Genomic DNA, 16,015 nt, shown 5'->3' with positions numbered 1-16,015 from the left:
GAAAGGGTCGAGGATACAAGATCACCCCGCGAGAGTTGTAACGCCCCGCCAAGGGATCCAAAAGAATTAACCTAGAGTTTCACTAAGTTTGCTAAACTTTTTTTTTTTTTTTTTTTTTAAAGTAAGAATGTATATCATACACATCAAACACATAGTAGCGGAAGCAATAACATGTAATCATCAACAAACATACATCACAAGTTACACCTTAAGGATCCCAAGACGTTGAGTCACATTTAAATTTAATTAATTCTAAGTCTAACAACTACCACATACATATGAAAGAATAATCAGAAAGTCCAATGTCCATAATATACATTTTCTCCGAATGCCTCTTGGCAAATTAATTCGGAATGCTCAATCATCCACTGTACATGTCACAGGGTATGAAAGGCTTAAAAGAATATACATATGTAAAGATAAAGATACATCATCCTCAAATCCATGATACAAAGTACAGTAGAATAAATGAAACTAATAACATACCTAATACATCCATACATCCATAATGATAAAACATCTATCATAAAATCTAACCATCCATCCTAATAATCCAAGAACATAGTGAAGGTAAATGCCAACCAAGAAAGCTCCAGCCACGGTGACCACGGACGGATCTCAATGGTAAGAGTAAAAAGCACTACCACCCAACTGCGTGGAACCTAGATGGTCCACTCCCACCGCGCTGAGGAGATAGTCTCAAGTCCCAAACAAGGTATCAAACACAAAACACAAGTACTCTCTAAGTCTGGGAAATCCTAAAAGTACACTAACGCAAAGGTTCCAACATAGATAGACATCTAGACCCAGAGGCACCACAAAGACACGTAGGAAACCTGTTATGCAAGCGGGAAAGTGTCATCGCAAAAGTCACGTAGAAGTTACTCGAGCAATCCCTGCGGCCACTAGTATCCTCTCGTACTGACGAGGCATACTGCGGAATGCAAGGTCGTAACCAAGCGTTCTCTCTACCCCATCCTAGCCTGTACTAGCACTCAAGGCATGGGAGAGAACATACAATTATCTTATTAGGTTCATTTAAGTCAGTATTTAGGTGAGATGTTTTCACTTGTTAAAACAACTTACAATGGGTTACTCCAGGCAGCCTCTTAGGGCCCCGATCCCCATTGCAAGCCACTTCCTGACACTACACATAGATAACCTACCCTAGGCTCATGAAATCACGAATCAAAGAATCATAATAAAATCACCTCAGTCCTATACAAGCGACTGAAAAACATCATAAAAGATAAGCCACAAAAATTACATCAGTTCTTCATGAGCAACAGATAAGCATCAAATAATAATCATATGATCACAACAGTTCTCTATCAGCAACTGAAGGCATCAATGATAATTCACAATACTGATCAAAGACTCCAAAATGGTCAAGTCAACACATGACATCATCAAGAACATAATAAACACTTCAGTCCTCTCAAGTGACCGAAAGCAATCCAAGTGTAACTGATCGAGACTAAAAAATGGTTATCAAATATAACTGATCGATGACTCAAAAATGGTTAAGTCAGGTATCTTATATACATACACTTCAGCTTCACACAAGGAAACTGAAAAGCAATAACAAATAGTAAAACATCCATCATAGAGCACACCATCACATTACCATGGTTGGGTAACAAGATCGAGATCAAATCATCATATCATCACAATTGCATAATCCCCCGAGCCTCTGGTAACAACCTAAACTGGTCAACACTAGAGCAATCCTCAGAAACCCCAAAACATAAACAACATATATGAAATAGAACATAGGTATCAAGTTTGGTTTGATTGATAATATACTATTGAGTTAATGTAACGTTTCAGTTTCAGTTTTAAGGTATGATTCAAGTTCAAAAGATTTCTAGATAACCCTACAAGTTGAGCCATCACTTGTTCGAATGAAACTAGAATTATCCTCTCATCATGTTTTAAATCAATAATATAATTCTACAATTTTATCAAATAATATCTGTTATTAATTAAATTTAATTAAACTAATTTTAATTAAATTAATTAATAATTATTGATCTAAATATTTATATTAATATCTTCATTAATTATCAATTTACTAATATTCAACCAAAAGCTATTAATAAATTAATAATTACAAAAACTATATTAAAATGCATTAATATTTAAATTAACTAATAATAATAAAATCTACCAATAAATATTATTAAATAATAATAAGTTTACATTATAAAACTTATTAATAAAGTATTATTTAATCAATAATATATTTAATATTAAAATCTATTAATAAAAATTTTCAAATAATAATAAATTTATTTATAAATCGTATTAATTAAAAAGTTCTCTAATTATAATAACTTTATACTATCTAACTTTTAAACCATTAATAATATGAAGAAACATGCAAAGCTTATAAAATTTTTAAAAGAACTTTAAACATTAAACAAAATCTATAAACCCCCTAGCCTACGTTTTTTAAATAAAACATATTGGGCGCTATTTTAAAATAGTCGCCATCCTAAAATAGTCACCACCTTAAAACATATTGGGCGCTATTTTTTTTTTAATTTATGGTTGCAGGAAAACGTCAAAGCCACCGACAGTAAGGTAAGAGTGGTAAGTTTAATATTATTTTGTTTTTTTTAATTTTATTTTATTTTTGAATTAAAAACTTTAAAAACTTATTCCCCAAGCATATATATATATTATTATTATTTTAAATATAAATTTTATTAGATAATTTCAAACACCCTCCTATATATATATATATATATATATATATATATAGTAAATCGATTTCTTTTATTTTCAATTAAAAACTTTTAAATACGTTTCTTCCAAGTATTATATATACTATTAAAAAAAAAAAGAATCCTTGTTTAATAAATAAACAATCTAATCCTAAAACATGTATAATTAAACATTTTATTTATTTTATTTTTAATTCTAATTTTATTTTATTTTATAAACTTTTATAAATATAACCCGAATTTCCAATCTAGATTTTTCTTTTCTTTTCTTTCAAAAGCTCTCCCTAGTTTATTTTCTAAATTCTTTCATCTAGAACGAGTGTTTCAAATTGATTTATTCTTCCAGTTCTATTATATAGAAGAAATACAATATAGTATCATGAGGTTCATAACAAGAGAGTGATAGGATCAAACAATGAAATCCAGACAATTTGGATTTATAATCTACAGGCACGAAGAAGACAAGAAAGAGAAAATTGTGTAATTAATCAATGATCAAAACACAAGACCCTACCTGATCCTGATGCTATTATGCAATCCCCAGAAATTGTAAGAGAATTCGCTCCTCTTCAATAACCTTCTTCCGAAAATCTTTCTTGGAATTAGCCTTCTGAAATTCGCTTCCAAAAGTTGTCTCTCCAAAAATTCTCGTCCAAATTCGTGTCCCCCAAAAAATGAACCCCAAAGTTGTGATAAGGAGTTTTCTCCTCAAATCGGGGCACTAATTATGCGTTCACCCGAGAGGACTCTTTGCTCAACTGAGTTAACTCAAAATTAACTTTTATTAATTCTTTGCTTTCTCTTTTAATGCACCTTAAATGAATTATTAAATAACTTTATTTAATATTTCACTTGACTTCTATTTTAAATTAATTTATTACTTTAATCTCATGTGCACTTTATGAAATTAAAATAACATTATTATTTTCTATTATATTATCTTTTAATTTATTTCCTTATTTTCAACACATGCTCGCATCATGCAATCTTACAACTTTTAATAATTAATATATTTTCACTTTTTAATTTATTTTAGAAACTTAATTGATAAAATATTTAATTAACTTAAATAACAATAATATTTAGCATTTATTTAAAAATGAACTCTAAATATATTATTATTAAATTAAATAAATATTATAATGTTCTAAATTATCCTTAAACTTTTATCTCCAAATTTAATTCTTTTTATTTAATTAATTTCTCAATTAATTAAATACAATCAAATATTAAAATATCATAATAATCTTCTATTAAATTAAATCATTAATTAATCGTTTTAATTAATTTCTTTTATATTTAAACTCATGCTTAGATCATGCGATCTAGAAACCTTTAATAATTTAATATCTTTTCCACTTTTAATTTATTTAAGAAACTTTAATTGATAAAATATTTATTAATTCAATTAATAATAATATTTAGCATTTATTTAAAAATGAACTCTAAATATATATTATTATTAAATTAAATAAATATTATCACATTCTAAAATTATACTTAAAATTTTTATCTCCAAATTTAATTCTTTTTATTTAATTAATTTCTCAATTAATTAAATATAATTAAATATTAAAATATCATAATAATTTTCTATTAAATTAAATCATTAATTAATCGTTTTAATTAATTTCTTTTATATTTAAACTCATGCTTAGATCATGCGATCTAGAAACTTTTAATAATTTAATATCTTTTCCACTTTTAATTTATTTAAGAAACTTTAATTGATAAAATATTTATTAATTCAATTAATAATAATATTTAGCATTTATTTAAAAATGAACTCTAAATATATATTATTATTAAATTAAATTAATATTATCACATTCTAAAATTATACTTAAAATTTTTATCTCCAAATTTAATTCTTTTTATTTAATTAATTTCTCAATTAATTAAATATTAAAATATCATAATAATTTTTTATTAAATTAAATCATTAATTAATTCTTTTAATTAAACTTAATTAATAGAAAATACATCAAGGACTCATAAAGCAACATACGAAAACCCATCATAGAAAAATACATACTAAATCAAACAAAAAGGGTTATAATCACGAAATAACATCATATGATGCATTCAGAGGGTACTTAACTCAGATACTTGCCCTAATTATCAATTAGGACAATTGGCTAAAGGGTTTAGGAATTGGACTTAAGAGTTTATCTCCCCTCTCTTACCATTGAGATAATGCGATAGGGTACGCTCATCCTGGCAATTCAGGGAAGTCGATACCCGGTACCTGCAACCTGCATAAAATCCATGCATGTACAGACACAATATTCTAAGCTAAACAGACAATGGCAGGAAGTGGTGCATCGTGTAGATCCCGACTAGCAGGTGACTACGACTCCCTTCCTTAACCACATCAGAAACACCATACATAAAGAAAACAAACACGCACACCATACACATGCAGTATGGGGTAAGTATCCATAAGGAAGCACATGTGATAATAAACCATCTAACTAATCATCATCGATAATTGAAAACATTGAATAATCATCATACATGCATGAAATATAGAGTACCAAGTCATCTCATCATATAATAAATTGAGTGTAAAACAACATCTGATAATCTGAAAGTAATGCTACTAAACATCAAGTATAAAACTGGCCTAAAAGAGTTTGGCAATGATGGCAAAAATGCGAACTAGGGGTAGGCACTACAAGAGTTCACACAACCGAAGCCGAAATCAACAACTATTCATCAAAAAAAAATATTAACCAACCCCTCAGGTTGCCAAACTAGTGCCAGTTGAGGGGGGTGGTTCATTGCAATCATGGAAACCCCAGTCATCCCTAGCATTGGCAAGAGGGTTGGGAACAGTCTAGCTATTAGCATCAACATCAAGGGCCTAGTCTCCATTCTCTGTATCAACTCACAGGGGTGAAATATCCAACTCTGGGTGAAAAGGCCATTTGCCAAAAACTATAGGAGTTGATGAAATCCAACTCCGAGGCTTGCCAAGATCACTTGCATGCAAATAACTTGTTGAAGGGAAACTAAAGAAGGAAGAGGTGGAGCTTGGAAAAACACTAAACGAACTTGAGAGAGAAGATATTACAAAACAAGAAAAAATTATTTACAATGAAAATGAGATATGAGATGAGAAAATACAATGAGAGAGCCTGAATATAAAGGTCTCATGGAAGCTTGTAGAACAAGCTGAAAAGTGATAGAAGATAAGGTTGACAACAAAGCATACATCCACAAAAAGGTGGAACATGCTAGAAGGGAACAAACTCCCGTGTTGTCAACAACTCATCACTACAACAATTAAATAAATGCATTAACCTAAGTAAGCTTAAGTAAATAGAATAAATAATTAATTATTAATTATTTACTCTAACACCCCCCCTTAAGTGCAACTTAGGGGAATGCCTTAAGCTCACAAAAACTAAGATGAAATGCAAAATGGGTCCCGAAAATGAGGCCATGTTAGGTACCCATGTACAATGCAAAGAAATGCAACCTCTGAAAGCGGGGAAAGAGAGAAAACCTCATGTGAAAAACCCTCCCCCAAAAAGAGGTAACCTAGTGAAGGATTGAAGAAGCCTCCAACTAGAGGAATTTCCCATAAAATAGGAACAAGAGAAGATCATGAAGAGCATCATTGAAGCATGAAGAAGCCACAAATTTTGTCATTAGAAAGAAATTGTTGATCTAAAGAACCTCCATGGAAGAAGAAGGCATGAACCGAACGTGTCTATATGGTAGATGATCCATCTCACCGAAATGCATAGGTAGCCAGCCACTACAATTGCCTCATATGTAGGATCAACCGCTGAATACATAGCTCACACTATTAAACCATCGAACCAAGGATGCATTAGAACAATAGAATAACCCCCCTTAATGCAGATGGGGTGAGATGACAGGCAACTAAGAAGGTGGGCCAATATCCTCTACAAATAGAACCAAGAACAATGAGAGAGGGGAAGAGGTACAAACACCTATAAAGAAACGGTCGCACCGACTCTGCATGGGGCAAAAAAGGAAGAGGGCACAAAAATAGCAAACAACTATCACCCCATACTGCTTTATAAAAATAGAGCAAGTACAACTATCTCAAAACAACATTCATGAACTCGAAATGCAAGAGTGGCACTTTATCTCAGTGCGTGCACATAAAGATGCTTACAAATGATAGCTACAATGATCAGAAAGAGAAAAAGGCTAATACATAAGATAATACACCCCAAAACAAAAAATCCCATGCGATGAAAACGATCCTTAGCCCTACAACACCCAAGATATCCACCATAGAGCAAAAATTCCAAAAACATGATAGAAAGAGCACGGGGTAGAATCTGAAGGAAATAACAACATTTCTAAAAAGATGACAAAACCAACTTTCCAAAAATATAACATTTTCAAAAAACAGACATGAGACGCAAAAGATAAGCTTGCCAAAGTGAAAAATAAAACTTTGGACTTTGACTATAAAAACAAGTAACTAAACTACATCAAAACCTAAAAATACCTACACAAATGTCTCTGTCTTAGAACTAGCTTTTCGACACTTCTTTTGGATTGGAAAAATACCTTTGTATGCTCAAGTTATGGCAAAAAAATCACAAGTAGGTCAAAAAGGGACCTAGAGTCCTAGCAGGGGTGCTAATGCATGGTGACATCATGTTGACATTGGTAAAATGCTAGCATAAATTTGACGGCCTCCAAGCTATCGTAGCAAAAAAAGAGCCATGTGGCAGTGCGACGTGGCAAAAAGTTGAGGTGGTGGGCTGACGTGGCAAGGGGCACATGGCACCCATGCTACGTGTCACCTGCAAACTACGTTAGATGTGCACAAAATGCCATGTAGGTAGGGTGAGCTAGCGGGGCCGTTGCAATGGCTGAAAGGAGGTGCAGCTGGTTGCGGCAAGCCATAGGTGGCGCACGAGCGGCCCTGCGGTGGCATGCGAGCGCTGCTATGGTGGCACGCATTTTTTTAAAAAAAATTAATCACCAAGTCTGTACAATCCATACGACCACCTAGGGCTAAAAAAAATTTGCCTCCTAGAGCTCTTGTCACCAAAATTGAAAATTGGATTCTGACTGTAATGGGCTTTCTGAACTCAATGGCATTGTCCGTTTAGGCTCAAAGTGCTCCGAAAAAATGCTCTTCCCCCTGATTGAAGAAAAATGCACAAACAAATTAGGGTTTGTGTCTCTGAATCATGGCTTCAAAAATCCTTCAACGAAGCAACAGGGAGGCTCTGATACCATGTAGTAGTTGATGAAATCCAACCCCACAACTTGCCAAGATCACCTACATGCAAATAACCTGTCAAAGGGAAACCAAAGAAGGAAGAGGTGGAGCTTGGAAAAACACTAAACAGACTTGAGAGAGAAGATATTGCAAAACAAGAAAAATGTATTTACAATGAAAATGAGATATGAGATGAGAAAATACAATGAGAGAGCCTGAATATAAAGGTCTCATGAAAGCTTGTAGAACAAGCTGGAAAGTGGTAGAAGATAAGGTTGACAACAAAGCATACGTCCACAAAAAGGTGGAACATGCTAGAAGGGAACAAACTCCCATGTTGTCAACAACTCGTCATTACAACAATTAAATAAATGCATTAACCTAAGTAATCTTAAGTAAATAGAATAAATAATTAATTATTAATTATTTACTCTAACAGAAACCATGCGAGGAGCACCAAGAGGGGGAGTTACCGGACCTAGGGACCAACTAGAGCCATAATGAGGCAGATAAGCCAAGTGGCAATGCCAACTACCATCGCCACCACTAGGAGAGTGGTCGAGGGAAGCCTATGAGCATGGCATGTGAGAGCAGTGGGCAGATGAGTTGCGCCCTCGGCGGTGGCCCCTGGGCAGAGTGTGATTAGCCGAGATGTCAAGAGACACTTTGGCAACCATACAGGGAGCATTACCCAATGATTAAGTAGCTCCTGAAGGTGGGCTACCTCCAGAGCCACCTTATTAGCTTGGACTTGAATATGCATCATTACATTGTTATAGATGCATGCTTTAGTGTACATAGCAACATTTATATCAAGAAAATTGTGAGTGAAAAGAACAACATTCATATCTTTCCATAAAGTAAACAAAATCCCCATCCTGAAGGTATGCCAAGTTTGGGTAAATTGCTTAGGGAACTTGGGGGAGTCACCCAACAGAACCATATGCCAGGAAAAAGATTCTGGCTAAAACAACTTAAAGAAACCATGAATCTGGTGCCAATAGTTTTGGGCACATCTACAGAACCAAAAAAATATGCAAAAAAGACTCTGGCTGCCCACACAATGGACACCAAGGATCTGAAACCCCAATATGCTTGAGTCAAGGCCCAAGGGGAAGACCTTGAAACACTAGGCACCAAGAAAAATGGACAATCTTGGGCTCAGTAATGGTATTCCATATAGTGTCGAAACGCTTTCTCCACTATGAAAGGGAATATTGCAAATGTCAACGTTGGTTGAGGTTATCCACCATCAGCAAATGAGAAGAAAGTCATTGATACCCCAAACTTGGTTTGTAGCTGGTGAAGGGAGTGGAAGGATATCACTTCCAATTTGTCCACCAAGGTCAAATAAACTAAATACCCACCTTGTGAATTAAGTGATCTACAATAGCAAAAAGCAACATATCAAAAGTCTGTCGATTTGAATGGGCAAGATGGAACTAGACTTGCATATTGTCCCAAGATCTGAGACTCATAGAGACCCTGGAAAAGAGGTCCTTAGGTGTCTTGATGCCACATTTGAAAAAATGCAAAGCACTAGCACCTTCAGTCTTGGCCAAAGAAATACCCTTGATGACAAATAGTGGAGACCACTAAATGTTTTGTTGATTCAAAGGGAGCCCATCACGAAACCCATCACTAGACCAAAGAATCCAAGGCTTGATAGCTTCCCAAGCTTTCCATATGCTCTTGATAACAAAAGAGCCCTATATGTGAATAGGTTCCCACATGATGAGAAGGGTTTGAAAGCCAATCCCCTTCCATGTAGGCCTATTAACAAGAAACCTAGAAGAAATGCAATGTTGAATCAAAACTTTCCAAACTTCTTCTCTAGTAATGGCACATATAATCTATTTGGCACAAAGAGCAAGGCCTTTCTTCTATGTGGAAAAATCCAAGGCCTCCAGAATCTTTGGGGAGACAACAAAAATCCCAAGCCACTCTATGAAAGCCATGATGGTCAGAACCAAAAGCCCAAAGAAAGTCACAGAGAAATCGCTCTAATTTCAGATAAGAGGCTTTGGAAGGAGCCCATCAAGAAGAATAATAAACATGCGTAGCTGCTAAGACCTTTGAACAAATCTAAAATTTCCTGGCAAGAGAAAGGGGTTTAGTAAGCCAATAAGCAAGCTTCTTTTCAATTTTAACAAGCACATCGTTCCACAGATCAACTGGCAAAGCTTGAAAGGCAAAGGGAATGCCCCGAAAGTGAAAGATCTCCCCGTGAGTGACCCATTTCCATTTGAACTAGTCAAGCCGTGACAAAGTTGGAAGAAAAGATTACCTATAATAGAGCATTTTGTGCCATTGAATAGCAGAACTAGAGGCTTGACAAAAGGTGTTCAGGCATTGCAAGGCATTAGTGATGTTCTTCTCATCTTCCAAAAGAGTGAGAAAGGAATCATTAGCAAAGTGCCCATTGACCAACTGAGATGAGGATTCTGGCAAGGAGATGTCACACACCAAACTAGAAGAAACACAGTGGGTTAGCAACCAAACCCTTTAGCAGCAAGAACATATATAGCCAAAGCTAGAGAGCAACCCTACTAGATGGAGTGAAAGAGCCCAAAGGCTTTAGATTGAGAGCTATTGTTAGTAATACAAGCATTAGCATCTCTAAAAAGCACCTCTATAGATTGAAGAAAATTGGGACCGAAAACAAGAGCTTGAAGCATAGCGAAGATGAAAGGCCATTCAATCCAATCATTAGTGTTAGCAAAATCAATTTTCAAAAATACAGATGGTTGATTGGATGTGCAAGCCCACTCCATGCCTTCCTAGACAACAATGATGTTGTCAAGAATATACTTGGACTTAATAAAGCCAATTTTCTCTGGTCGCACAATTAAAGGCAGGAGATGGCAAATTTTAAGAGAAATTGCCCTAGCAATAATCTTATAAGAGACATTAAGCAAAGTGATGGGTCGCCAATTACAGATATCCTCAAGATTGCCATCTTTAGGTATGAATTTGATGTTTTCTTTGTTGATAATAGCTCCTAGAATGATGGGCTTCAAGATAAATGTTGTGCAGGTCAGAACCAATAGACTCCCAGAGGTGTTTGTAAATTTTGCAAGGAAACCCATCACACCTAGGGGATTTTTCATCAACCATGGTAAAGATTGCCTCCTTGAGGTCTTAGATGGTGAGAAGCTACTCACAGAAAGCACCTTGCTTGACTGTTAGGCAGTTTGGAGTAACAGGAATACACTTTCTTAGGGCTTCCTCCCAAGCAACCGAATTTCCCTACAAAGCAAAAACATTTTCATAGTGGTGAACAAAAGCTTGTAGGATGTCAAGGAGACTGGAGAGAATAGAATTTCCCTGTTTGATCTTTTTAATGCCAAAATTGGTATGACGGGCTCTAAGAGCTTGGAAGAATCCTTGAGAAGCCTTATCACCAACCTCCAACCAATGGAGGTGAGCTTTGATTTGGACCCCTCGAGCAGCATATTATCTGTAATCTATTTGTCATGACAAAGCTTAGCAAGCTGGATTTGCCAATCAACATCAAAAGGGTTAAGGGTGAGAGATTCAAAAGCTTTCTTGAGAGTTGTGGTAGTGGATTCATAAGACCATCGTCTGAAAACTGCCAACTATCACCCATATAAGAGCAGAGATGTAGTAGTTCCAGTAACAACATCATTCCACCGTTGAATCCAAGCTGTCTAAGAACATGGATGTGGCTCCAAATTCTAGACATGTCGATATGAGCAATTGTGAAAGCATGCATCAACACTTATGTATTGAGGAAAAATTGCATTTTAACAGCTCGTTGGACAATTGTGTGCCAAGAAATGGTAAAATAAATGGGATAGTGGTGTGATAACATCACATTTGGCAGAGGAATGACAGGTAGATCTTGATGCTCAGAAAAGGAGAAAAAAGATTGTGTAGTAATCATGGCATGAACGAGACATTTTAAAATGTGGTTAGAACCAACTCGAATGTTAGATCAAGTGTGTCAGACCCCACTATGTTGGCAACGGTTAGTATTGGGATCATAAAGGCTCAATTTATTATGCATGTAGCACCAGGCTTCCCTTTCCCCAACCGTCCAACAAAAAGGCAAAATGTCATCTTTGTTAGATGCCAACTCAACCATATTGAAATCACCACACATAACCCAAGTAGCTAGAGGCAAGTTGTCATCCATCCAACCCCACAATTGAAATCTTTCTACAACATCATTGGAATCATAAACATTAACTACTTTAAAGGAATGATTGTTGATAGAAAGAAAAAGCCAAATTATTATGTGCATGGTGTTAGGACCATGCGAAATAATAGCAGAATGAAGACGAGGTGATAGAAGAGTAACTACACCACCTCTACTAGTTTCGTGTTGAGAGGAAAATATAATGTCATCTAGCCAAATGACGCGACATGTAGAGGAAAACATGAAACCATAAATTTTAACCTCTTTCAGCAAAGAAAATCTAAATAAACAAGTCCATGACGGGTGTCCTTGACATAGTACTTTCTGGAGAGGTCTATAAGACCTCGCACATTCCATGATAAAGAAATTCATGAAAACTCTTCAATATCTTCTCCTCCTCGAGACAGGAGTAACTATTTTGAAAGAAAGTTGAAATTTGGTTGAAGCCAGAAGGAAACTCCTCTAGACTGATAGCTCACGTTGACGTAGTTTCTCCTTTGGTTTCTCAACATGTCTAGGAGGATTGTAAGAATGCCACACATAAGTGGTAGCCCTTGCGGCTGCCTTGATCCCCTGTGAACTACCACAGGGTTTGAAACCTAAGAAACAATAGGGTTTGATTCTGTAAAAATTATCATCGACCCAGGGTTTACGCTCCTGTTGAAATAGAAGGAACCAAAATGACATCCACATATGATTGTTTAGGATCCAAGGGAGTCTCGCCCTTGTACCCAACAGTAGTCCATTCTTCTTTTTGTTTCCCTTCTGCTAGTTTGGTAGGGCCCTCCTTGGGTGGGGGCTTAACCATGGGCATAGCCAAAGGGCGATCCCTAATATTGTGTTATGTTGCCTAACACCTATAATAGGTGTTGGGTAGGTTCAAATATAGCACCTTCTAAGAGAAGGTTTGAGAACCAATTTGTATCTCCACATAATCCTTGAGATCCTTGGAGAGATCAACCTCAACGCACATGCATTTCTGAGGATGGGCATTGAAAAACTTTTCACGTTCCTTGGAAATAACTTTGCTAAGAGTATTAGCAATGGACTTGATAAAAGGCCAACACAGCAAGGGTAAACCTAGGAACTAAACCCACACAGGAACCCTAAGCTTTTTTTTTGTTAGAGACAATGAAGTCTCTCGACCATCTTTAAAAAACTAGCAAGGAGGAACGCACTGACCAAGGGCCATTGTTAAAAATCGCGTCTGACTAGACGATTTTGCAAACCAAAATAACAAAAAACCTTTGGTAAGGTTTTGCACAGCATCAAGGCGGACTCCATGAGGAGTCTAACTCTTGTTAACCCATTCTCAGAGCATAGCTTTAGGAGGAGTCCTACCCACAAAATACCCCATCAAGGTATGTTATTCTAACCAATCACAAGCAACATCAAATTCTTGCAAAGGAAGGATAATATTAGGAAAACCTCATGAAAGACCTTTGGGACGAATTTGTGAGGATGTGTGTTTAATGGAGGCACCATGGCTTTTTGAAGCAACAACGTGAACATTGGTATCAAAAACAAGGTCACTGCTAGCTGAGGCCATTATAAACTAGTCTAAAAACTCTTGCACTAAATGTGGTTTGACAAATAGTGAACACAAAAGGAGAGCTCAGATAGAGAGCCATACGCAACGAAACTCAAAGAATACATGAAACCCTCTTTGACAATAGTTATTTTAATTTTAAAAGTATAATATTTTCTATTAATTGTAATATATGCAATATCAAAAGGTAAATCTATAAACCAATACAAAATATGAGGTCTCTTGATTTGGAGAAAGCGACTATGGAGAACATGATAGTCAAACTATACAAAAAATATCATATGACTTTTACAAAGTTATTATGGAAGAGAAGTAACTATGTCTATAACTCATTTTCTCCTTGATCTACCCATTTGTCTAGTCAATGGGGCCTTCCATCTATTCCAAGCTTTTGTCATTCTATAGAGATATGTTTTATAGGTGTGCAATGCTTGTTGCTCTTGGCTGTGGAGAAATTGTTTGAGGAATGGTTGCAACTAGAATAACTTGTCTTGGTTATTCTCTTTCATGTTTCTCCTTCTCTATGTTCATGTTCATCTCCTTAGTGAATTGGTTTAAGGCATGCTCAAAAGGGATCCTTTCTACTAGAGACAAGGTAGAGATGTAGCCATATGCAACTTCCTTCTTAAGCATTTATTACATCATTATAGATTAGGTCTAAAAACTTTTTGCTCATCAATCTTCAATGCAACTATAACCTACATTACAACATTGTGAGAAATGAATCTCCATAGAGACTTAGTAAGGTGCCTTGATCTGCCATTAAAGATATCATCATTTCCTAATTTCCAAATAGACCATAATATATCAATAGATAATGTAGACCAAAAGATATTACTACCTTTTTTAAAGGCTCAAGAAGTTTCTTGATAATACATGGATCAAATTGAAGTTATTATTTAAATGTAACCCAAAAAGTCCCCAAACTTCCTTAGCAAAGAAATAACTAAAAAATATATGATGTGTGAATTCAAAGCATCTACAAAAAGAGAAAATGCTAAATTCCCCACTTGAATTCTTCACTAGTAATCTATGAAGGAGAAGACACCACATGAAAAAAGCTTTTTTAGGTTGAATTGGTTTATTCATAGTCCCATCAAATATGTGTCCTAGATAGAGGGTTCTAGATTAAGGTTCCAACAAGAGTTAAGATGGTCAATAATTCCATGGCAATCAATGAGGAGCCTATAAATGAATTTGGATTTCATATTAGAAGTAAGGTACCATCAAGCTACTTCTAAAGAGAGACCTTATATGTTTTGGTCTCAGACTGCCTAGGAAGAGTATAATTAATTTGGGGGATAAAAATTAGTTAAAATTAAATGTCCCCAATGCTCCAAGAATCAACATCATTACAAAGTGTTCACAATTCTATCCCTAACACAAATTGAATGAAAAAAATTAGAGTTTAGATGACAAAGTTATGGCCAATCAAAGTTTGGTCAAACCAACAACAAAGGCCATAAAAGGTCAAAAATTAATTATCTCAAAAATGTTCAAGAATTGATTTCAAATTGAAGAGCTTGTTGTGAGCTTTCCAACAGTGTTCATTTCGTCAGAAACAAAGACCGAATGTGGAAGTTATGGCAGTTTGAAGTTCAGGTAAAAATATGGATTCGATGACATCACCATTACAGTCAGCATGGTGATGTGGCACATTGGGAATTGAGTGGAAAAAGGTTGTTGAGGATATTTGAGCTCCTAACGTCCATATCTTAACGTTCCCCCTTAACCACTACACCACACAACTGGCATTCCTAATTTAAGGAGGGAAATCTATTTAAACTTAATAAACAAACCGCTAAGAGCAAATGGAGGTTAGTGGGAGTTTAACTCCTAATCAACCATCTCCTAAAATTAAGTCCGACCATTACACTATTGCCAACTTCAAAAAGATTTTTAGGATTAGTTAAAATTTCAATAGTGCCTCACCTACCAAGCTTATGTAAATAAGGATTATTGTGAAAACCAATCCCCAATAATAGAGTGAATCCAAAACCATAAAATATCAAAATATTATCACTATGGTAAAAGGGGAGATTAATTGGTTTTGATTGTTAAATCCTAATTATGGTTAATCTCTTGTATAAAAGGGGGTAGTAGGCTTTGGAAAAGCATCCAAGTGATAAGAAGGAGATTATGAACTTGAAGACTTGTTGATTATTCTTGTACATTAGAGAATAATGTTGCCATTGTGCTTGAAGGAAAAATTGTGTAAACATATGTAATTGATTTTGGAGCTTATCGGATCGGTCCCCCTATTGGAGCAAGACCCAAAAATGTAGTCCAACCCACAAACAAAACTCCATTATCAATTGTGTTTTATCTTCTATCTTTCTACTCTCTTTCTTCTA

The sequence above is a fragment of the Cupressus sempervirens genome, chromosome 7 (genome assembly GCF_028749045.1).
Source record: "Cupressus sempervirens isolate cs-2001-9-10 chromosome 7, ASM2874904v1, whole genome shotgun sequence".
In the NCBI taxonomy this organism is placed as follows: Eukaryota; Viridiplantae; Streptophyta; class Pinopsida; order Cupressales; family Cupressaceae; genus Cupressus; species Cupressus sempervirens.
This window is presented reverse-complemented; position numbering follows the sequence as displayed.